The sequence below is a fragment of the Pleurodeles waltl genome, chromosome 10 (genome assembly GCF_031143425.1).
Source record: "Pleurodeles waltl isolate 20211129_DDA chromosome 10, aPleWal1.hap1.20221129, whole genome shotgun sequence".
In the NCBI taxonomy this organism is placed as follows: domain Eukaryota; kingdom Metazoa; phylum Chordata; class Amphibia; order Caudata; family Salamandridae; genus Pleurodeles; species Pleurodeles waltl.
The window spans coordinates 279124077-279147696 of NC_090449.1; positions in this window are offsets into that span (position 1 = coordinate 279124077).

Genomic DNA, 23620 nt, shown 5'->3' on the forward strand with positions numbered 1-23620 from the left:
AGGGGTCTGTGTGGGTATGCTTAGTGGACATGCATTGGTGATGGGTGTCCATTCTTTGTTGTTGTATGCAGGGCTTGGTGTTGGGATGTGTGGTTTGTGATAGTGGGACATATGTGAGGAGCTGGAGTGATGGGGGTGAGGCAGAGGGTGGGGGTATGTGATAGCATGCAAGTAGGGTGGGGGATGAAGTAGTTAAAGCTGTGACTTACCAGAGTCCATTCCTCCAGCTACTCCTGCGAGGCCCTCAGGATGCAGTATAGCCAAGACCTGCACCTCCCATGTTGTTAGTTGTGGGCGAGGAGGAAGGGGTCCGCCGCTAGTCCTCTGAACCGTAATGTGGTGTCTTGAGACCACGGAATGCACCTTCCCCCATAGGTCATTCCACCTCTTCCTGATGTCATCCCGTGTTCTTGGGTGCTGTCCCACTGCGTTGACCCTGTCCACGATTCTGCGCCATAGCTCCATCTTCCTAGCTATGGTGGTGTGATGCACCTGTAATCCGAATAGCTGTGGCTCTACCTGGATGATGACCTCCACCATGACCCTGAGCTCCTCCTCAGAAAACCTGGGGTGTCTTTGCGGTGCCATGGGGTGGTGTGGGTGATGTGTGAGGTAGTGTGTGTTGTGATGTGTGGGGTGATGTTTAGGGGTGTGTGGTGTTTTGTGCGCGGATGTGTGATGGTGTTGAGTGCCTCTATATGCTGGTGTTGTCTTTGCTGTCTCTCTGGCCTTCTTCTAAATTTTTGGTAGTAAGGGTTTTCGGGTAATGTGGGTGTGAGTTTTATATTGTATTGGGTGTGTGGGATTGGTTTGTGTATGTGTATCAGGTGTGTGTATTTCGATTTGTCCAACGTGGTTGTGTTTTGTAATTGTGTGTGTATTTTGAGTGCAGCGGTGTGTACCGCCAATGGAATACCGAGGTTGAAAGACCGCAGCGTGGATTCATGGTTCGTGATAGTGTGGGCGTATTGCTGTTGGCGTGACGGTGAAGGTTTTGTTATCGCCAGTTTATCACTGATTTTTGGTGTGGCGGACTTGTGTGGGTGTCTAGATTTTGGTGGATTCTGAGCTGTGGGTCGTAATAGCTGTGGCGGAATTCCGCGGCTGCGGCGGGGTGTTGGCGGTCTTCTGCACAGCGGTAAGCAGGATTTACCACCAATGTTGTAATGAGGGCCATAGTATTGTGTTTTATATGTCCTGACAGTGAAATATTGCTAAATTCGTTTTTCACTGTTGCAAGGCCTGTCCCTCTCATAGGTTAACATGGGGGCTACTTTTAAATCTGATTAAAGTGTAGATTCCCTCTGGGAGCGGGTGGACGTGTGGAGTTTGGGGCCTCTGAGCTCACAATTTAAAAATACATCTTTTAGTAAAGTTGATTTTAAGATTGTGTGTTTGAAAATGCCACTTTTAGAAAGTGAGCATTTTCTTGCTTATACCATTTCTGTGACTCTACCTGTTTGTGGATTCCCTGTCTGGGTCAGTTTGACAGTTGTGCTGGATGTACCTCACACTAGACAGTGACACAAAGGAAGCTGGGGTGTAGCCTGCATATCCTGATGAGCCATCTGTGCTAGGAGGGAGGGGAGGAGTGGTCACTCACACCTGAAAGGGCTGTGCCTGCCCTCACACAATGCAGTCTCCAACCGCCTGGTGTTGTCTGGGGCCTGGCCTGGGCAAGACAGGATTTCACATTCAAAAGAGACTTTACATTGAAGTAGGCCTACTTCAAAGGAGAAATTGGGTATAAGAAGAGCAGCCAAAACCACAGACTTTAGAAACACTTCTGGAAACAAGAGGGACCTCTGCCTGGAGAAGAGCTGAAGAGCTGCTCTGCCTGTGACTGTGCTTTGTGGAGCTATCCTGCAGTTGCTGCTTCTGCCAGAGTAAGAGGGCAAAGACTGGACTTTGTGTGCCTTCCATCTTGAGAAGAAATCTCCAAGGGCTTGATTTAGAGCTTGCCTCCTGTTGTTTGAAGTCTCAGGGACAGCAAATACTTCTCTCTGCCAGCACCTGGAGTCTCTGAAGAGACTCCTACTCTGCCCTTTGGTGCCCATCCAGTTCCTGGGACCCTGAAAGGAGAAGCTGGCAGCCTAAAGAAAAGGAAATCCACGCACAGAGTGCCGTGTGGGGAAAAGATCGATGCAACTCCAATCTGCGGCTGAAGAAACGATGCACTGCCAGCTCCGCGGCTGAAAATCAACACTCGCCGGAAACGCGACAGAAGAACTGAAGCACAGAGCTGGAGAAATGACACGCAGAATCCCTGACGGAGGCTGGGAGATCGAAACCCGCGCTGCATGGTTTTTGGATCATCCTTCGGCTGTATTTCTGACACAAGTATTGTTGGGCGTGTAAAAACAACACAAGGCCTGGCCAGACCTGAGAGTGCTGACCAGATGGACGCATCGCTTTCCTGCGGAGAGAAGAAACAACGTGCCCGACCTGATGAAAGGAGAAACAACGCAATTCCCGCTCGTGAGTGGAATTGACTCATCGCAAGCCCTTTTTGACGCACACTCGCCCATGCAGGTTTATTTTTGATGGACCCAAGGTACTTTTGCACGCTAACAGTGTTAGTGTGCGTTTCAAACTACTTAAAGACACTTTTTGCATTTTTATTGATAACTTGACTTGTGCATTGAGGATTTTTGTCATTTTGGTGTTGTTTTGGTTAGATAAATATTTTCTATTTTTCTAAACTGGTGTTGTGTCATTTTGTAGTGTTTTCATTAAGTTACTGTGTGTGTTGGTGCAAATACTTTACACCTAGCACTCTGAAGTTAAGCCTACTGCTCTGCCAAGCTACCAAAGGGGACCTGACTGTCAACCAAAGACCCCATTTCTAACAAGTAGTATTTCACTGTTAGGACATGCAAAACCACAGAAGTACATGTCCCACCTTTAGCATACACCGCACCCTGCCCATGGGGCTACCTAGGGCCTACCTTAGGGGTGTCTTACATGTATCAAAAAGGAAGGTTTATGCCGGGCAAGTAGGTACACTTGGCAAGTTGAATTGACAGTTTAAAACTGCACCTACATACAATGCAGTGGCAGATCTGAGCGATGTTTACAGGATTATTAATATGGCTGGCACAATCAGTGCTGATCGCCCACTAGTAGTATTTAATTTACAGGCCCCGGACCCCTTTAGTGCACTCTACTAGGGGCTTACTAGTAAATCAAATATGCCAATTGTTAGAAAAGGGGCTTTTATTTTGGCAGTCAGGTTACCCCCTGTCCAAGCAAGGGCCCTCACTCTAGTCAGGGCAAGTCACACACAATCCAAATTATCCTTTGCCCACCCTCTGGTAGCTTGGCACTGAGCAGTCAGGCTTAACTTAGAGGCAATGTGTTAAGTATTTGTACAATAAATCATGCAATAACACAGTAGAACACCACACAAATGCACCACACAGTGTTTAGAAAAAAATATAATATTTATATGGTAAGATGCAGGTAACAAATGATCAAGATTCAATAAGTATATGTTGAAATATCACTGTAACAATGATATAAAGTGTCTTTAGTCTTTTAAAGAGCAGTAAGTGTCTCTTGCAAGCACAAAGTACCTGGTTTGTGTTCAAATTCTCCGCAAGAGACAGCAGAGGAGGAGATGCGTAGAAACATGGAGGTGTGCGTCGATTTTTCCGGTGCACACAGATGATGCATCCTTGAGTTTTCACGCAGGGCAGGCTTTGCATTGATTTCCGGTGTGGAGGCTGGGATCCTCTTCGGGTTGCATGGTTTTCGGATGCCCTGGGGACAATGCGTTGAAATCCGGTGCTTGCAGGACGAACTCACAGGGGCTGCATCGATCTGGTGGTCGATAGGTGGAAATTTTTGCCCGGCAGGCGCTGCGTCGATTCCTCTCAGGAAGTCAGGTGTGTCATTCTGGCTCAAATTTGCATCAATGCAGTGGGCCGTGCATCGAATTTACGGTCCCAACAATGGCGCTCATTCGATCTCCTCGATGGGAAGTCGGGCTGCGTTGTTCCTGTTCAGCGTGCAGTGATTTTCTCACCGCGAGGTAGGCTGTGCATCGCGTCTTGCAGGCTGTGCGTCAATTTTCATGCACAAGGAGTTATTTTGTAGAGGTGAAGTCTTTTTGGTCTTGAGACGTCAAGGAACAGGGGCAAGCTCTATCCAAGCCCTTGGAGAGCACTTCTCAGCAAAGCCAGAAGACAGCAAGGCAGCAGGGCAACAGCAGGGCTGCAGTCCTTTGCAGAAAAGCAGTCAGGTTAGTCCTTTGGGCAGCCAGGCAGTTCTTCCTGGCAGGTTGCAGGTTCTGGTTTAGGGTTTCTTCGCCAGAGGTATGTTGTCCAAAAGTGTCTGTGAAGCAGAGGTGTCTACTTCAGAAGTGTCTAAGTTGGTAGGGTCAGAGACCCTGCTTAAATACCCAAATGTGCCTTTGAAGTGGGGGAGTCTTCAAAGAGTGGCTTAGAAGTGCACACAGTCCCCTTTCAGTTCCATCCTGTCTGCCAGGGTCCCAGTAGGTGGTGTGGCAGTCCTTTGTGTGAGGGCAGGCTGCTGCCATTTGACATGTAAGTGTCAGGCCCTCCACCCTCCCATCCCAGGGAGACCCATTCAATATGCAGATATGTGCAAGTGTGACTGAGCATCCTGTGTTTGGGGTTTGTCTGAGTGAATGCACAAGGGAGCTGAGACGTGTATTGTAAGGCATAGAAGGATTTAAGTGCTGAGAAATGCCCACTTTCTAAAAGTGGCATTTCTAAAATAGTAATAATAAATACAACTTCAACAGTCAGCAGGATTTTGTATTACCATTCTGGCTATACTAAATATGACCTGGTTACTCCTTTAAGATCAGAAGCTACCACTCAAGCAGTATATGAGGGTAGCCCTAATGTTAGCCTATGAAAGGAACGGGCCTCACAGCAATGTAAAATGAATTTAGGAGTTTTACACTACCAGGACATGTAAACTACACAGGTACCTGTCCTGCCTTTTGTCTACACAGCACCCTACTCAGGGGGTTACCTAGGGCCCACCTCAGCGGTGACTTACATGTAGAAAAAGGGGGGTTGTAGGCTTGGCAAGTACTTCTAAATGCCAAGTCAAATTGGCAGTGAAACTGCACACACAGGCCTTGCAATGGGAGGCCTGAGACAAGGTGAAGGGGCTACTTAAGCGGGTGGCACAATCAGTGCTGCAGGTCCTCTAGTAGCATTTAATCAACAGGCCCTGGGCACATATAGTGCACTTTACTAGGGACTTATAAGTAAATTAAATAAGCCGATTGGGGGTTAACCAATGTCACCATGTTTTAAGGGAGAGAGCATGTGCACTACTGCACCGGGTAGCAGTGGTAAAGTGTGCAGAGTCCTAAAACCAGAACAAACAGTGTCCACAAAGTGTAGGGAGGTAGGCAAAAAGTTAGGGGTGACCACCCTAAGGCTGTCAGGTCTAACACAAATCATGGAGAGCGAATTACACATAGATGTTACACAGGAGCACCTGCACTTTAGCACTGGTTTGCAGTTGTAAAGTGCCAGGAGTATCAAAAAGAGCAAAAACAGAGTCCAGCACACATCAACAACCTAGGAAGCAGAGGCAAAAAGGTAAGGGAGACCACGCCAAGGATGCCAAGTCTAGCACGTGTCCCCCCCAAGCTGAAAGTGGAGAGAAACTACCCAACTTCATGGGAGTTCTCATCACTAAGGCGGAAGATTCTGGACAGACCATCAACATTGGCATGTTCTGTGCCCGGGCAGTGTTCCACCGTAAAGTCCATCCCCAGTATGGAAATGGACCACATCAACAATTTTAGATTCTCACCCCTCATCTGCATCAACAATCTGAGGGGTATGTGGCCTGTCTGAACCCGAAGTGTGTCCCAAACAAGTAGAGTCTTAGCTTCTTCATCACCCAGACCACAGCAAAAGCTTCATGCTCAATTGCACTCTAACTACATTCCCTGGAAAGTAACCTCCTGCTAATGAAGGCTACAGGTTGATCTAGGCCCTCTTCATTTAGCTATGATGACACTGCTCCTATACCATGCTCTGAAGCATCAGTTTGCACTACAAACTCCTTGGAGAAATCAGATGCCCTCAGCACATGTGCTGTGCGCATGGCAGCCTCCAAGGAGGCAAACCGACCCAACACCTGGCAACAGGCCCTCTGTTGTTCTGAGGTCAGGGAGGGGAAGAGGTTCACACCTTCCACAGACCAATCCTTTTCCTTACCAGACAGGAGGTCAGGAAGAGGCTCACTGTCTTCCTGCACCCCATCATCTGTTGCTAGGAGCATTGTCAATTCAGTATGCTCAAAGTGCAACTGGAGGCGGTTCACATGCAGGACCCTCAAGGGGTTCCTGGGAGTCTGAAAATTCACCAGGGAGGTGACTTTGCTCTTGCGCTCCACAACCTCAAATGGCCCAGTCCACTTGTCCTGGAGTGCCCTAGGCTTCACTGGCGCCATCACCCACACTTTCTGGCCAGGCTGAAACTCGACCAGAGTGGGATTCTGGTCATGCCAGCGTTTCATGTCTTCCTGGCATGTTTCTAGGTTCTCTTGTGCAAGAGCCCTGAAGCGGGCAGTCTGGTTCCTAAAATCCAGCATGTAACTGAATGCATCCTGGGGGGTTTAATGGGGGCTTTCTCCCTCCTTTACCAGACTCAAAGTTCCCCTGACAGGGTGGCCATATAGTAGCTCCAAAAAACTAGATCCAAGCCCTTTTTCAGGCACCTCCATGTAGGTAAACAGAAGGCATGGCAAGAGGATGTCCCACTTATGCCTCAAGGGCTCTGGCAGGCCCATGATCATGCCTTTCAAGGTGCAATTGAACATGTCTACCAAACAATTGCTTTGGTGGTGGTAAGGAGTGGTGAACTTATGCGTTACCCCACACTCCTTCCACAGAGACTTCATATAAGTCGATATGAAGTTGGTATCTCTATCAGATACCACTTCCTTGGGGAACCCCATGCAGGTAAAACCTCCCAACAAAGCATGTCCCACCAAAGGGGATGTGATTGATCTCAGAGCAATGGCCTCTGGGAACCGGGTGACATGATCCACCAAGACCAGGATAAACCTGTTGCTCATGGCTGTCTGGGGATCCAGTAGCCCCACAATGTCAATGCCAACCCTTTGAAAGGGAGTAATAACCATAGGAAAAGGTTGCTTTTGCCTGACAAGTTTGGCAAGACTTACAGTGTGCATTTGAGTGCCTGTGCATTCAGGGCCAATAAAAGTGGGTGACAAGCCTGTCAAAGGTCTTGCCTCACCCCAAATGTCCAGTTAAAGGTGCAGCATGAGCCAGACCAAGTAGGAAGGCCCTGAAGCACTGGGGAACCACCAGCACATGTGCTGACCAAGGCTCTGCAACCTTAGGGTCACTACACAGGAGGTCATCCTCTCAATAGATCAGTTGTGATCCTGGCTCATTGCCAGCTGCCTGGTCTGCAGCCTGCTCTGCAAACCTTCCAGAATAAGGCATACTTTCTTTGCCTCACAGAATTCCTCCCTGGTGAGCACCCCTTCCTGCTGCCACTGTGGCAACTCAGGGACCTCCCCCAGTTCAACTACCTGTTCCTCTTTAGGCTCCAGTAATCAGCCTCCTCCCGGACCATGGGAACTTCTGGGGTAAGATTCCCACGCCTCTTGCCCTTCCTCCTGCTGGCAGACTCCTGGGCCACTGTTTCAGGCTCTAGGGTTTTCTGACCATCCTGACGGGCTGCCATTGACCGGGTAGACAAACACACCCACTCAGGCAGACCCACCATCTCCAAGTGTGACGTGTGTTCCACCTCCTTCCAAGAGGAATCCTCCAGGGCCTTGCCAAGCAAACAATCTAAAGGCATGGTTGGACTCACAGCTACTTTCAAGGAACCTGAGACCCTCCTCCCCCCATTCAAAGGGAACCTGTGTCACTCTGCACAGGTTCTCTGAGCTGGCCACTGCAACTACTTGGTGAAGTACACAGGGATCTATCTGCTTGTCAGACACCAGGGGACATATTTATACTTTTTGATGCAAAACTGCAGTAATGTAGTTTTGCACCAAAATGTTTAGCACCGGCTTGCGCAATTCCTGAGTGCCAGCCAAGCACCATATTTATGGAGTGGTGCAAGCCAGTACAAAAATGACTTTAGCCGGGTGGGTGTGGTGGTATGGGACAAGGGAGTTTTGCACCAAAAAATGATGTGAGGCTGGTTAGAGGCCAAAAAATGCCTCTCACCAGCCTAGCATCATGTTCTGACGCAAAACCATCCATACCATGACTCCTGTCTCAGAAAAGACAGGAGTCATGCCCACCACCCCAATGGCCAGCACAGGGGAACAGTGTCCCCTGGGCATGGCCATTGCACCCTGTGCCATGCAAGGGGCTCCAAGTTGGGCCCCCAATGGCACTTTAATTATAAAAAAAATACTTACCTATATTTCCCCTACTTACCTGGGATCCCCCATCCTCCGGTGTCTCTCTTCCATGGGTGGGGGAGTTCCTGGGGCTTCAGGAGGGCACATGTGGACTCATTCCATTGTGTTTAACCACGAAAAGGTATCCAAAGGTCCCCTAACGCCTGGTCTGACCTAGGCATTAGCCCCTCCTCCCATCCGTGCACCGGTAGATAAATATGGGGATATGGGGTTAGCACCATTTTTTAGATGGGAACTCCTACCTTGCATCTCATTGATGCAAGGTAGGTTCATGCATCTAAAAAATGGTGCAAACTCCAATATTTTGACTTTAGACAGGTGTTACATTAAAATATAGATATGGAGTTAGTTTTGTGCCAAATTTGCGGAAAACAAAATGATGCAAATTCGGCACAAATGGGGTATAAATATGCCCCCAGGTGACTCCTCACTGTAGTTACACTGGCACCTATGTCTCTCAGAGACTCCACCCACTGTCCATTGATGGTTACCCACTGCATGTACTTCTTAGTGTTTTCAGGTACAAGGGTTCTCTGGACCATCTCACTGTCCCCTAGTGAGACAAGGGTCGTTTCAGCTGGCTCCCACCCACCTGGAACCAACTCTTCCATAAGAGCTACACTGGTCAAACCCTGTGACTGAGCACCAGTGGATGCCGGTGTCCCGTTGGGACATTTGAGATCCCCTCTCCATGACCCACCTTGTCACAAGTAACATTTGCGGGACCCCCCTCCGCAGGTTTCCCTTTGGAGCACTATGGCATCTTCTCACTGGGGGGCTGGGAAGCCTTTCCCTGGGAACTAGGTTGGGGCCCTTTAGAGAACTCCCCCTGTTTACCATTACCTCTGCTTTCTTCTGAGTGGGACCCTGCCCACCTTTGGCGTGGCCTCCCCCATACCTCATATGGACCCTGGTGCTCTCCCAACAGTCCATTTCCTGCGCAAGCTTCCTGGGCTCAGTCATCTTGCTGTCAATCAGATGCTGGCGCAGCTCTGGAAGACAAAAACTGTACAAGTGCTCCCAAGCAATTAAATTGTAAAGCCCCTCATACATTGTTACCTTACTGCCCTTCACCCAACCATCCATTGACCTGCAAAAGGAATCTACACAGTCCAATCAAGTTTGTGACTCTTTGTTTTTGTAGGATCCAAACTTATCGTTGTACTGCTCAGGGGTTAGACCATATCTTGTGAGGAGGGTGTCCTTCATTATGGTGTAGGTGAGTCCCTGAAGATCCCCTAAGGATGTCAGAATGTCCCTCCCCCCACGTCAAAGTGCTTCCACAGACCCACCCCCAACATGCTTCAGGGACCAGGTTCTTATGGAGAGCAGACTAATACCCCTTGAACCATAAGTATATGTCATCCTGCCTCGTTTAGGACATCACTAAGTCTTTCGGAATGCGTACCCTTCTCTCAGTCCTTCACTAAGGTGGTCATTACAACCCTGGCGGACGGTGTTAAAGCAGCGGTAAGACCTCCAACAGGCCGGCGGTAAAAATTTTGGAATTACGACCGTGGCAGAAACCGCCAACAAAGACAGCCACTTTAACACTCCGACCGCCACGGCGGTACAAACAAACAGCGCAGCGGTCACCGCCAACAGACAGGCGGGAGACAATGTACCGCCCACACTATTATGACAGGCCAATCCGCAACTTTTTCCGGGGCGGATTCAACGTGGATAAAAACACGGTGGAAACAGGCATTTCAAAGGAAAAACGCTCACCTCTACACACTCCACGAGGAAGTAGGACACCATGGAGCCAGAACTTCATATTCTCCCTGCGCTAGTCTTCCTGCTCCTGTACCAGGAGCACCAACGCCGGCGGCGAAGACCACGGTGAGTACTGCACCTACGACATAGGGGAGGGGGGAGGGAAAAAACAGGGACACTCACACGCAACACCCCAACCCCCACCCTCACCCACTACAACACACACACCAATGCATATCTATATATTACAGTAACACCCCCAACCCCCCCCGGAAGAATGCAAAGACAAAAGGAAATGAGTCTAACTATTGTAATATATAAAAAATCAGTAAGCAAAAATATATGTATATATATATATATATATATATACACTATTAACAAAATATACACCACGATTAGTAGTCCAGGTATTGCACCATTCATAGTCCGTGGACCACTGGGCCCAAAATGCATGGGCGAGGCCCACACAAGATACCCGAACATGACGGAGAGAGCCCTGCTGGGGCATCAGATAGAAATACAACAGGCACCTCAGGGGGAAGGAAAGGGGGGCACCTCAGCCTGATGAGTGCACGATGCCAGATCCACGAGGGGGCTCCATGCTCAATGATGTATCCTGGGGAGTGCAAAGCCACAGTCTCACAAGTCTCAACAGTGGGTGGTTTGCCCACTGGACCATCCTCTGGAGTGCAAAGCCACAGTCTCACAAGTCTCAACAGTGGGTGGATTGCCCACTGTACCATCCTGGGGAGTGCAAAGCCACAGTCTCACAAGTCTCAACAGTGGGTGGATTGCCCACTGTACCATCCTGGGGAGTGCAAAGCCACAGTCTCTCAAGTCTCTAGAGTGGGTGGATTGCCGATTGTACCATCCTGGGGAGTGCAAAGCCACAGTCTCTCAAGTCTCTACAGTGGGTGGATTGCTCACTGTACCATCCTGGGGAGTGCAAAGCCACAGTCTCTCAAGTCTCTACAGTAGGTGGATTGCCCACTGTACCATCCTGGGGAGTGCAAAGCCACAGTCTCTCAAGTCTCTACAGTGGGTGGGTTGCCAACTGCTGCATCCTGGGGAGTGCAAAGCCACAGTCTCTCAAGTGGATGCATGTCTCCACTGGTTCTGGAGGGGGCTTGGTGCCCAGAGTGCTTCATCCTGTGCAGGACAGAGGTAGTGGATGCATGTCTCCGCTGGTTCTGGAGGGGGCTTGGTGCGCAGAGTGCTTCATCCTGTGCAGGACAGAGGTAGTGGATGCATGTCTCCACTGGTTATGGAGGGGGACTGGTGCCCAGAGTGCTTCATCCTGTGCAGGACAGACGGAGTGGATGCCTGTCTCCACTGGTTCTGGAGGGGGACTGGTGCCCAGAGTGCTTCATCCTGTGCAGGACAGACAGAGTGGATGCCTGTCTCCACTGGTTCTGGAGGAGGACTGGTGCCCAGAGTGCTTCATCCTGTGCAGGACAGAGGTAGTGGATGCACGTCTCCACTGGTTCTGGAGGGGGACTGGTGCCCAGAGTACTTCATCCTGTGCAGGACAGAGGTAGTGGATGCTGTTCTCCACTGGTTCTGGAGTGGGACTGGTGCCAAGAGTGCTTCATCCCGTGCAGGACAGAGGTAGTGGATGCATGTCTCCACTTGTTCTGGAGGGGGACTGGTACCCAGAGTGTTTCATCCTGTGTAGGACAGAGGTAGTGGATGCTGTTCTCCACTGATTCTAGAGGGGGACTGGTGCCCAGAATGCTTTATCCTGTGCAGGACAGAGGTAGTGGATGCATGTCTCCACTGGTTCTGGAGGGGGACTGGTGCCCAGAGTGCTTCACTCACCCCGTGACGGTCCAGTTGCGTCACTGCCCCTGCCACTCATGGGCTAGCGGTGCTTGAGTTGGCGGTCCATGCCCTGTTCGGTGGTGCTTGCCCTGTTCAGCGGTGCTTGCCTTGTTGGTCTTTGCCCTGTTCAGCGGTCCTTGCCCTGTTTAGCAGTACTTGCCTTGGCGGTCTTTGCCCTGTTCAGTGGTGCTTGCCATGTTCAGCAGTGCTTGCCTTGGCGGTCTTTGCCCTGTTCAGCGGTGCTTGCCCTGTTCAGCGGTGCTTGAGTTGGCAGTCTCTGCCCTGTTCAGCGGCGGTGCTTGCCCTGTTCAGCGGTGCTTGCCTTGTCGGTCTCTGCCCTGTTCAGTGGTGCTTGCCCTGTTCAGCGGTGCTTGCCTTGGCGGTCTCTGCCCTGTTCAGCGGTGCTTGCCCTGTTCAGCGGTACTTGCCTTGGCGGTCTTTGCCCTGTTCAGCGGTGCTTGCCCTATTCAGCGGTGCTTGCCTTGGCGGTCCTTCATTGCCCAGCTGGGCTGTGGATGGCGGTCCTTCATTGGTCAGATGGGCTGTGGCTGGCGGGGCCGTCCTGGGCAGCTGGGCTGTGGCTGGCGGGGCCCTCCTAGGCAGCTGGGCTGTGGCTGGCGGGGCACTCCTGGGCAGCTGGGCTGTGGCTGGCGGGGTCGTCCTGGACAGCGACGATGGGGCTGGCGGTGGCCTCTTGGCCAGCAGGGATGATGGCGGTCTTCTCCACCGTGCTGCTCCTCCCAGACTTTGCAGGTTTCTTCTGCCCCTTCCCCACGTTGGGAGGAGTCACAGCTGAGTCCACATTCCCCCCGGGACCCCTTTGAGTGGCTTGGCTGGCTGGAGTCTTCCCCCTCTCCCGCCGGGCACTGGCCAACTTCTCATGCTTCACAAGGGGGGGGCTGGCTGTGCTGTGGCTCCGTGACACACTGGCTGTCCTGGAGGCCAGTGCACTCCACATACCTGTGACAACAGGCACCACTGGTCCCGGAGATTTTGTGGCTGAGGTGCTAGTACGCGACCTATGAGTTGGACGGGTGGGGTGGTGGGAAATAGGTTAAGGGTGGACAGGAAAAGTTGTTTGGAGACACTGGGATGGGTAGCTGGAGGGGGTTTGGGAGTGGAGGAAGAGGTGGTGGTTGTAGGAGGTGTACGTTTTGTGGCTTTGGGTGCAGGTGCATGCGCTGGAGGCTGTTGTGAGGTGGATGTATGTTGGGTGGGTGTGTGCCTGCGTTTGTGTATCTTCGGAGGGGGCGTCAAGGACAAACTGGTAGAAGACACAGGGGACGTGTGAATGGTAGTGGGGGTGGTGAGTGCACGTGAGCGAGGTGTGGTGGTGGGTGTGCTGGTGCGGGACATAGTGGCTGTAGATGTAGTGCATGCAGGTGTGAGTGTAGACGAGACTGCAAGGGAGGCAGGAGACGAGGAGGATGGGGACACAGTGGAGGCAGTGGATGTTGTTGTGTCTGTATGTGTGTGATGCTTGCGTGAGTGCCTGTGGGATGTGTGGTGCTTATGTTTGCCTGAGCTTCCCTTGTGTGGTGAGGTGTGTGCAGGATGGTCTGATGGTGTGCTTGGGATAGGCAGAGGTGCAGTGGATTGGGTCTGGGTGGAGGAAGTTGGAGGGGGGAGGCTAGACACAGGGACAATGGCTGCCGTCAGTGCTGAGGCCAGAGTTTGAAAGGTTCGATGAAGGGCAGCCTGACCAGAACAAATGCCCTCCAGGAATGCATTGGTTTGTTGCAACTCCCTTTCTACACCCTGGATGGCATTCAAAATGGTAGACTGCCCAACAGTGAGTGACCTGAGGAGGTCAATGGCCTCCTCACTGAGGGCAGCAGAGGTGACAGGGGCAGGGGCTGAGGTGCCTGGGGCGAAGGTGATGCCCACCCTCCTGGGTGAGCGGGCACGGCACGAAGGCTGAGGGGCTGCTGGGAGGGCGGTGCTGGTAGGGGGGGGTGGCGGCTGTACCTGTAGAATTGGGGGGCACAGATGTTGCCGCCACCACAAGGGAGCTCCCATCGGAAGACGAGTCCGTGTCACTGGTTGCAGATCCTTTCACCGCCATGGTGCTCCCCTCGCCCTCCGTCCCACTGGTGTATTCAGAGTCCGTAGTGTGGGCCTCCATGTCCATGTGGGATGCAGCTCCCTCGTGCTCCGATGCCACTGCTCCTCCGCCTGATGATGCTAATGCACACAAGAACAGGGAGACCGCAAAAAAGGGGGGGGAACAGAAGAAAGACAGGTTGAGTGCATGGCTTACCGCTACCGTTGGCGAACAAGACAGACACAGCAGCCCCATGCACTACGTCGCGCTGTTGGGCTCTACAGTGCAATTCCTGGGAAATGGCACACAAGGCTATGGACAATATCTGCACACATAGATGACACAGGTGCATGAATAGCTGTACGTGGCACTCTACAGAGGTGGGGTGGGGTGCTACAGGGCCATGCCTTACGAAGGGGCCTAGCCTACGGAACTCGCCTGGGCCTAGGGAAACCCACAGCCCTCCTCCCCCACCCAGACCCCTCCACTGCGCGCAAAGTCAGCTGAATGAGAGTGTACTCATCCCCTTGTGTCTGCTGTGATGCCCTCAAGCGCCCATCCAACTCAGGGTAGGCCACCGCCAGGATCCAGGAACATCAGGCGGGTCATAGTTCGATGGCCACCCCTCCGGACGTCCTTATCGATGGCACGCCAAATATCCTTCTTCTGGTGGGTGCTGACCTACATGAAATGTACAGGGGAAGAAGAGAAGTCATTACCAACTGCACCGTCAAAGTGACTGGCCCCCATCCCTACCCTTGCCATGTGGCACATGCACCCACCGTCTTTCATGCACTCAGAACTCAGCCCCCTTCCTTCTTACAACCAGCCCTCTCCACACAGGCATAGCCCACACAACATGCTCCCTGTGTACTTACCTGTTGGTCTGGAGGACCGTAGAGTAACGTGTACTGAGGGAGGACCCCGTCGACGAGCTTCTCCAACTCCTCCGATGTGAAGGCAGGGGCCCTTTCCCCAGACACACGAGCCATTGTCTCTTCCAGACCGAGGTCACAGCAGCACTTGCAGTGTAGGTCCTCTCCTGTCGAAGATCAGGTATCGAGTGATTCAACAGCTAGAAAATGGCAGTCACGTCCGCGACGGTCAGGTCCGCGGCGGTGCGTACCATCACCACCGGCGTACATCGTCATTGGCTCCTGGGACCCATAGGGTCCAATGTTAACCAATGCAGCATTGCGCCGCGGTCTTCGACCGCCTACCGCGACGGTGTACAACGCCAGTGCAGTTACCTCACATCCCATTGTCCCACCTTTAGAGGTCAGGCAGCCGCCATTTCAGGGGCCCACATGGCCTAATTACCAACTGCGTCACACATACCTAGGCCTACTCTCAACACACATGCAGGCCAGATTTTGTGTATGAATCGTGTTCTGTGTAGACTGTGGGTACATACCTCTAAGTTGTTTGACTCTGTGCTCGCTGTTGTCCTTCATAGGCACTGTCCGCTGGGACATGTGAGGAGATGGCAGAATCCTCCGGTGTACCGACATCTGGTGGACCTGTCGACAATGGAGGAAAGAAATTTGATTATCACCTACAGGTTTGACCGTGCCACAATCCAGGAACTGTGTACCCAGTTGGAGCCAGACCTGATGTCAGCAATCCGCCATCCCACAGGAATCCCCCCTCAAGTGCAGGTGCTATCAGTGCTCCATTTCCTTGCAAGTGGGTCTTTTCAAACAACTGTGGCCATGGCTTTAGGGATGTCCCAGCCTATGTTTTCCAACGTATTGTCCAGAGTGTTGTCTGCCCTTCTGAAACACATGCGGAGCTACATCGTTTTCCCTCAGGTGGAGGACTTGCCTACAGTGAAGGGTGACTTCTATGCCCTTGGACATATCCCCAACATCATAGGTGCCATTGATGGGACCCATGTGGCTTTGGTCCCCCCCACAGGAGTGAACAGGTCTACAGGAACCGGAAGAGTTATCATTCCATGAATGTACAGATGGTATGTTTGGCCGACCAGTACATCTCCCATGTGAATGCCATGTTCCCTGGCTCAGTGCATGACGCGTACATCATGCGGAATAGCAGCATCTCTTATGTGATGGGTCAACTCCAGAGGCACCGTGTGTGGCTATTAGGTGACTCTGGTTACCCCAACCTGTCATGGCTACTGACCCCAGTGAGGAATCCCAGGACCAGGGCAGAGGAATGCTACAATGAGGCCTATGGGTGGACTAGGAGGGTGATCGAACGCACCTTCGGCCTCCTGAAGGCCAGGTTTAGGTGCCTCCATATGACAGGTGGATCCCTATTCTACTCACCAAAGAAGGTGTGCCAGATCATCGTGGCCTGCTGTATGCTTCATAACTTGGCTTTGCGACAACAGGTCCTTTTCTGCAGGAGGATGGTCCAGATGGCGGTGTTGTGGCAGCTGTGGAGCCTGTGGACAGTGATGAGGAGGAAGCAGAGGAAGAAGACATTGACAACAGGGACTCAGTCATCCAGCAATATTTCCAGTGAAACACAGGTGAGAATTCATTCCTGCCTACTACAAGTACTTTTACACTTCTACCTCTATCCTGTCTGTCTATTTCACCCAGTGTATGGTCACTGAGTTGTCACTTTCCCTTACTGTTTCACAGATGTGGGTCCCAACGTGTGTCATCTGTTTAGATTCCTCATGGACTAGAGCTGTGTGACATAGGTATGTTGACATTACTATTTCCTGAAAATTGTGTCACTATAATTGCAAATACACTATTTCGAAATAACAGACAGACTCCAGATCTTTTGGTGCTTTAGGTGTGTTTATTTACATACAGAGTATTGGAGGGGGAAGTCAAATGGTGAGGGGTGATGGCGGAGGAGTGTCCATGGCAGAGTCTAGTCTATTAGTCTCACAGGTGCATTGCCCATATGGGCATAGGAAGTGGAGATGGGGCAGTTTCAATATGGACAGGGTGACAAAGTGGGACAGTGGCTTGACAATCAGGGTGGTCTCATTTCTTGGCGGGGGTCTTGGCATCATGCTCTGTCTTGTTCCTGGATCTCAGGGACCGTTTGCAGGGTGGTTCTCCATCTGCAGGGGGGTGGGGTGCTGGTGTGGTGGTCCTGTGGCGGTGCCTCCTGTCCACTAGCGCCGGCGGAGGTGGTGGGCAGTTCATCATCCATGCTAGTGTCAGGGGCCCCTTGTAGTGCCACAGTGTCCCTCCTGGTGTTGAGTATTTCCTTCAGCACCCCTACGATGGTGTCCAGGGCGGAGCTGATGGTTCTGAGTTCCTCCCTGAACCCCAAATACTGTTCCTCCTGCATGCACTGGGTCTCCTGAAACTTGGCCAGGAATGTTGCCATCGTCTCCTGGGAGTGGTGGTATGCTCCCATGATGGAGGAGAGTGCCTCGTGGAGAGTGGGTACCCTTGGCCTGTCCGCCCCTGTCGCACAGCAGCCCTCCCAGTTCCCCTGTGTTCCTGGGCCTCCGTCCCCTGGACCTTGTGCCTACTACCACTGCCCCCAGGTCCCTGTTGTTGTTGGGGTGGTGGGTTATCATGGGTTCCCTGTAGTGGTGGACACACAGCTGATTGATGTGTCCTGGGGACGGAGGTATGGGCCCGCTGGGTGGGTGCTGTGCTGGTGTTACCGGAGGGGGGAAGGTCTGTGGTGGCCTGTGCATGCGTGAGGGGAACCGACTGTCCCGAGGCCCACGATGGTCCGGACTGTTCATCTAGATCCAGGTGGACAGAGCTGCTGTCATCACTGTGGGCCTCTTCTGTGGGTGGAGTGGAGATGTCTGGACCCTCCTGTCTGGTGACGTTGGGTAGTGGTCCTGCAGGGGTGGAAAAGCATGATTATTGCATCTGTGTGTGTCATGGTGTGCAATGGGTGGGTGACCGTGTACCCCAGTGCTGGCATTCCTGTGTGGGGTCTTGTGTGATGATGGTTTAGGGGGGTGTATGGGTATGTGCAGTGGGCATGCTTTAGTGATGGGTGTCCATGCGTTGTTGTTGCATGCAGGGCTTGGTGTTGGGATGTGTGGTTTGTGATATTGGTACATTTGTGAGGAGTTGGAGTGATAGGGGTGGGGGCGAGGGTGGGGGTATGTGATAGCATACAGTTAGGGTCCGGGATGTAATAGTTAAGATTTGACTTACCAGAGTCCATTCCTCCACCGACTCCTGCGAGGCCCTCAGGATGCAGAATCGCCAAGACCTGCTCCTCCCATGTTGTTAGTTGTGGGGGAGGAGGTGGGGATCCGCCGCCAGTCCGCTGAACCGCCTGGTGGTGTCTTGAGACCACGGAACGCACCTTCCCCCGTAGGTCGTTCCACCTCTTCCTGATGTCGTCCCGATTTCTTGGGTGTTGTCCCACTGCATTGACCCTGTCGACTATTCTTCACCATAGCTCCATCTTCCTTGCAATTGAGGTGTGCTGCACCTGGGTTCCAAATAGCTGTGGATCTACCCGGACGATTTCCTCCACCATGACCCTGAGCTTCTCCTCCGAAAACCTGGGGTGTCTTTGCCGTGCCATGGGGTGGTGTATGTTATGTGTGGGGTGGTGTGTGTGGTGATAAGTGTGGTGATATGTAGTGGTGTGTGGTATTTTGTGCGCGGAAGTTGTGTGGGTGATGGTGTTGTGTGCCTGTGGCTGCTAGTTTGTGGATCCTGGGGTCTCTCTCTGGCCTTCTCTCTATAAATGTGGCCGTAAGGGTTTGTGGGTGTGTGTTTTATATTGCAATGGGTGTGTGGGAGTGGTGTGTGTATGTGTATCAGGTGTGTGTATTTCAAATTTTCCAATGTGGTGGTGTTTTGAATGTGTGTGTGTATTTTGAGCGCAGCGGTGTGTACTGCCAATGGAACACCGCAGTTGAAAGACCGCCGCGTGGATTTGTGTGTCGTGATAGTGTGGGCGTATTTCTGTTGGCGTGACGGTGGAGGTTTTGTTTTTGCCAGTTTGTGACTGACCTTTGGTGTGGCGGACTTGTGTGGGTGTATGAATTTTGTCGGATTCCGAGATGTGGGTCATAATAGCTGTGGCGGAATTCCGTGGCCGCGGCGGTGTGTTGGCGGTCCTCTGCACGGCGGTGAGCGGCTTTTACCGCCAATGTTGTAATGACCCCCTAAGTCTTTATGAATGTGTACCTTTCTCTCAGGCTGCACTGAGGTACTGCTTCCACCATCCCTACTGGACTGGCTCCTCTAATCCAGCTACCTCAAGCTGAGCTCATGACCCAGCAGTACATTTTTGTCTTCTCTTCAATGAGCAGCCTCCTTCCTTACATTTCTATTTTGAGCCTCTCCAATTCCATCTGGTGACTCCTCTCTGCCTGTCTGTTTTGTAACTTCTCAGGAATCAGACCCTTGGATGACACACTGCGACCTGCCCTGGAGACGCTCCCCCCAGGTAAAACAGGTACATTAACTACACCATTGTGTATACCCATGCACTTCCCCATCCTCATCCTCCTCCTCTGTGTGCCCCCCAGCCTCCTTAACTGTCACCCAGCCCCTCAGTGCCTTTTGCAGCTCTTCCTCCTGGTGGAGCGCTTAATGGGACAGGCAAGATCCTTACAAAACTGTTTCAGTTGAGCAGCAGTTTAGCTTTCCAGTTTCTCTAACTCAGAAACAGCTCTAGCTGGTGCATTTCCAGATTGAGACATGATGGCAAATCAAAAGGGAAAAGTTCCAAGGCAGAAAAAGAGTTCCCAAAGAGAAGTTAAAAAATCAGATAAAAAGATCACCAAAAAAATGGAAGCAGGAAAAAAGTCTAAAGAGAGCAAAAGTAAAAACAAGTAGTGTGTGGTCACATAATGGTCTGCACTGAAAACAGTAGTGTACACTTAATTACTGTATGTCAAGTAGAAATACAAGTCAAATCCTCACCGCTGATCACCAATGTTGGAAATGGGGTCTTTGGTTAGCAGTCAGGTTACCTCTTGTCCAAGCAAGTACCTTCACTCTAGTCAGGGCAAAAGAGAAACACACCTGGTTAACCCCAACTCACCCCCTTAGTAGTTTGGCACAAGCAGGCAGGTTTAACTCAGAAGCAATGTGTAAAGCATTTGTACCAGCACACACAGTAACACAGTGAAAATACTACAAAATGGACACCACAGCAAGTTTAGAAAAATAGGTAATATTCATCTAAATCAAACAGGACCAAAATGACAAAAATCCAACATACAGAAGTTAAAATATGAATTTTTAAAAGAATCATAGTGTTAATGCAGAGGGAACAATAGAAATTATGATCTTGCACAAAGTACCCGGCTTGCGTCAAAAACAAAACTGCATGGGCGAGCGTGCATCGGAAAAGTCAGCGATGCATTGATCCCTTCCTCTCACGGGAGGTCGTGCGTCATTTTTTCTCCAGTCGGGTCAGTGATGCATCGTTTCTGTCCCTCATAAGAGAGCGATGCATCGATTTCCGGACTGGGCACCTCGGATACGCACAGAGTCGGGATGACTTTGATACCCAGGGTCAATGCGTGGAAAATCCGGTTGCACGGTGTTAGAAAACAGCACTGCGTGGGGTTTGCGTCGTCATCAGCAACCACAAGCGGGTGTTGCGTGTTGTTTCTCCACCCACGATGCATCGATCTTCCAGCCGTGATGCAGGTGAAGCGGCAATTTTAGTCACAAAGCCGGCGGCTGGTCATTATCAGCTGTGTTGCAGATCGTGCATCGAAAAATTACTGCACAGTGTTCTGTGTGTGGAGTTTCAGCTCTTGTTCTGCCAACTTCACCTCTCAGGGGCCCTGGGACCGGATAGGGCACCACTTGGCAAGGCAGGAGTCTCAGCAGAGAGTCCAGGTGCTGGCAGAAGAAGTCTTTGAGGGCCCTGAGACTTCAAAACAGGAGTCACGCTCAGTTCAAGCCCCTGGGGATTTTTCTCTAGCAGGAATGCACAACAAAGTCCAGTCTTTGTCCCCTTTCATAGGCAGAAGCAGCAACTGCAGGATAGCCCAACAAAGCACAGTCACGGGCAGGGGCAGCACTTCTCCTCAGCCCTTCAGCTCTTCTCCTTGGCAGAGGTTCCTCTTGAATCGAGAAATGATCTAAAAGTCTGGAGTTTTGGGTCAAAACTTATATCCCTTTCTGCCTTTGAAGTAAGCAAACTTCAAAGGAAAGTCTCTGTTGTTCACAAGATCCTGCCTTGTCTAGGCCTGGCCTCGACACACACCAGGGGGTTGGAGACTGCAGTGTGAGAAAGCAGGCACAGCCTTTTCAGGTGTTAATGACCACACCTTCCTCCACTCTAGCTCAGATGACCCATCGGGATATACAGCCTACTCCCCAGCTCTCTCTTTGTGTCACTGTCTAGAGGGTATTCACAAACAGCCCAACTGCCAGTCTGACCCAGACAGGTAATCCACAAACAGGCAAAGTCACAGAATGGTTAAAGCAAGAAAATGCCTACTTTCTAAAAGTGCCATTTTCAAGCTAACAATCCAAAAACCAACTTCACTAAAAGATGTCTTTTTAAATTGTGAGTTCAGAGACCCCAAACTCCCAATTTCCACCTGCTCTCAAATGGAATCTGAACTTTAAAGATATTTAAAGGCAGCCCCCCATGTTTACCTATGAGAGAGATAGACCTTGCAACAGTGAAAACCGAATTTAGCAGTATTCCACTGTTACAACATGTAAAACCACACAAGTATATGTCCCACCTTTAACATAAAATGCACCCTGCCCATGGGGCTACCTAGAGCCTACCTTAGGGTTGCATTACAAGTATAAAAATGGAAGGTTTATGCCTGGCAAGTGGGTACACTTGCAAAGTCAAATTTGCAGTTTAAAACTGCACTTACAGACAATGCAGTGGCAGGTCTGAGCCATGTTTACAGATCTACTAATGTGGGTGGCACAACCAGTCCTGCAGGCCCACCAGTAGTATTTGATTTATAGGCCCTGGGCACCTCTATTGCACTCTACTAGGGGCTTCTAGTAAATCAAATATGCCAATAATGGATAACCAATTACATATACATTTTACACAGGAACACATTCACTTTAGCACTGTTTAGCAGTGGTGAAGTGTCCAGAGTATCAAAAACAGAGACCACATCAACAACCTGGGAAGCAGAGGCAAAACGTTAGGGGAGACCACACCAAGGATGTCAAGTGCAACAGTGCATAATTATACATTTGCCACATTTGCCATATTGCCCATCATCTGCTGAATAATTTGCTGACTTGAACAAAACATTGTTTCTAGCTCAAACTGATTAAAAGTAAAAAAATGGGTCAACCTGCATTCCCACACAGAAGAAGGCCCTTTGTAAGGGTTGACTAGTCATCTTTCAGTTGCCTATTTCTGAATTTAAGAGTTAAACTGGTACTAATAAGGTGAACTATTTGCCCAAACCGTGTTGCAATGTGTAAAGATGAAAAACAATAATGACTACTACAGCAAAATGTGCCACATGAACCACATTATTTTGCATTTTCATGCTGCATAATTTAGTTAACCCTGCTCTACAAATTGGTCCTCATCTGGAGCATAATTCCACTGGCCCTTGCTAAACTATGGAACAGATTTACAAGGCCTTAGTGTTAAGGAGGCCATACTCCTTCGCCATATTTAGCACTGCACCACTTAGTAAACACTTGCTCCACATAATACTTGTGCCAGGTATAATGCGTGCAAGGGAGGGCATTGCCACACAGGGAAGCCGCAGAAAATAGCACTTTGAATTCTATAAGATTTCAGTGCAACATTTTTTCTGTCATTTTTAACGCCTGCTTGGAGCAGGCGTTAAAGTGACAGGCCCATAGTAGCCTATGGGCTTCCCTAGTGCTTTTCCACACTAGCGCCATAATTTATGGAGCGAATCCAGCAACGCACTACAATAGCATTTTAAATTATGACGTTATTGTCCTAAGATGTGCCATGGTGCACCGCATTGTAAATATGGCGTACACATAGTGTTGTTATTAGGGTGCGGGGGGCGCAAGAAAAGTGGCGCATCAAAGCTGATGTACCACTTTCTTGTAAATCTGGCCCTATGTCTGTTATCCATCCACAGCATGCAGTTAATTTACTACTGAACAAAGAAATTGTAAGAGGCTATTAGTCTTTAGACCATGGTAGACTCTTAATGCCCTTCATATTTGGCATACCTCTTATGATTCCAAACCCAAAGAATTCTGATAGCATATTTAAAATGACATAATCAAAGAAGTTTGGATTGTGTATTGCTGCAGTGCCATGAAATCCTAGCTATTACTTTAAACTGAATTGTGGATTTTGCGCAAGAGGTCAATTGATCGACGTGATGAATGAGGGGAAGGCATCAATGAGTAATATAATGATCAATCAGTAACAATATGTTTTGTATTTTTAACCTCAGACAATGACCACACCAGTTTATTAAGTAGAGTTGTGAATTTATTTCCCAAGATTAACAATGCTAATGTTACGAAAATATCTCTCAGTGATGAGCATATAGAATTAATAGTGGCTGATTAGAACGTCTTATGTATCTGAGTTTAATCAAAACAATAAAGCAAATAATCTCCAGTATCAAAACAATAATTAATAACACCAGAATTGGTAATAAAGGTAAAGTATACATTATTACAAACAATCAAACAGTGTCAATATGGATTTTTGAGCATTTGAAAGTTAATTCCCTCACTAACCACAAATTAGCATCAA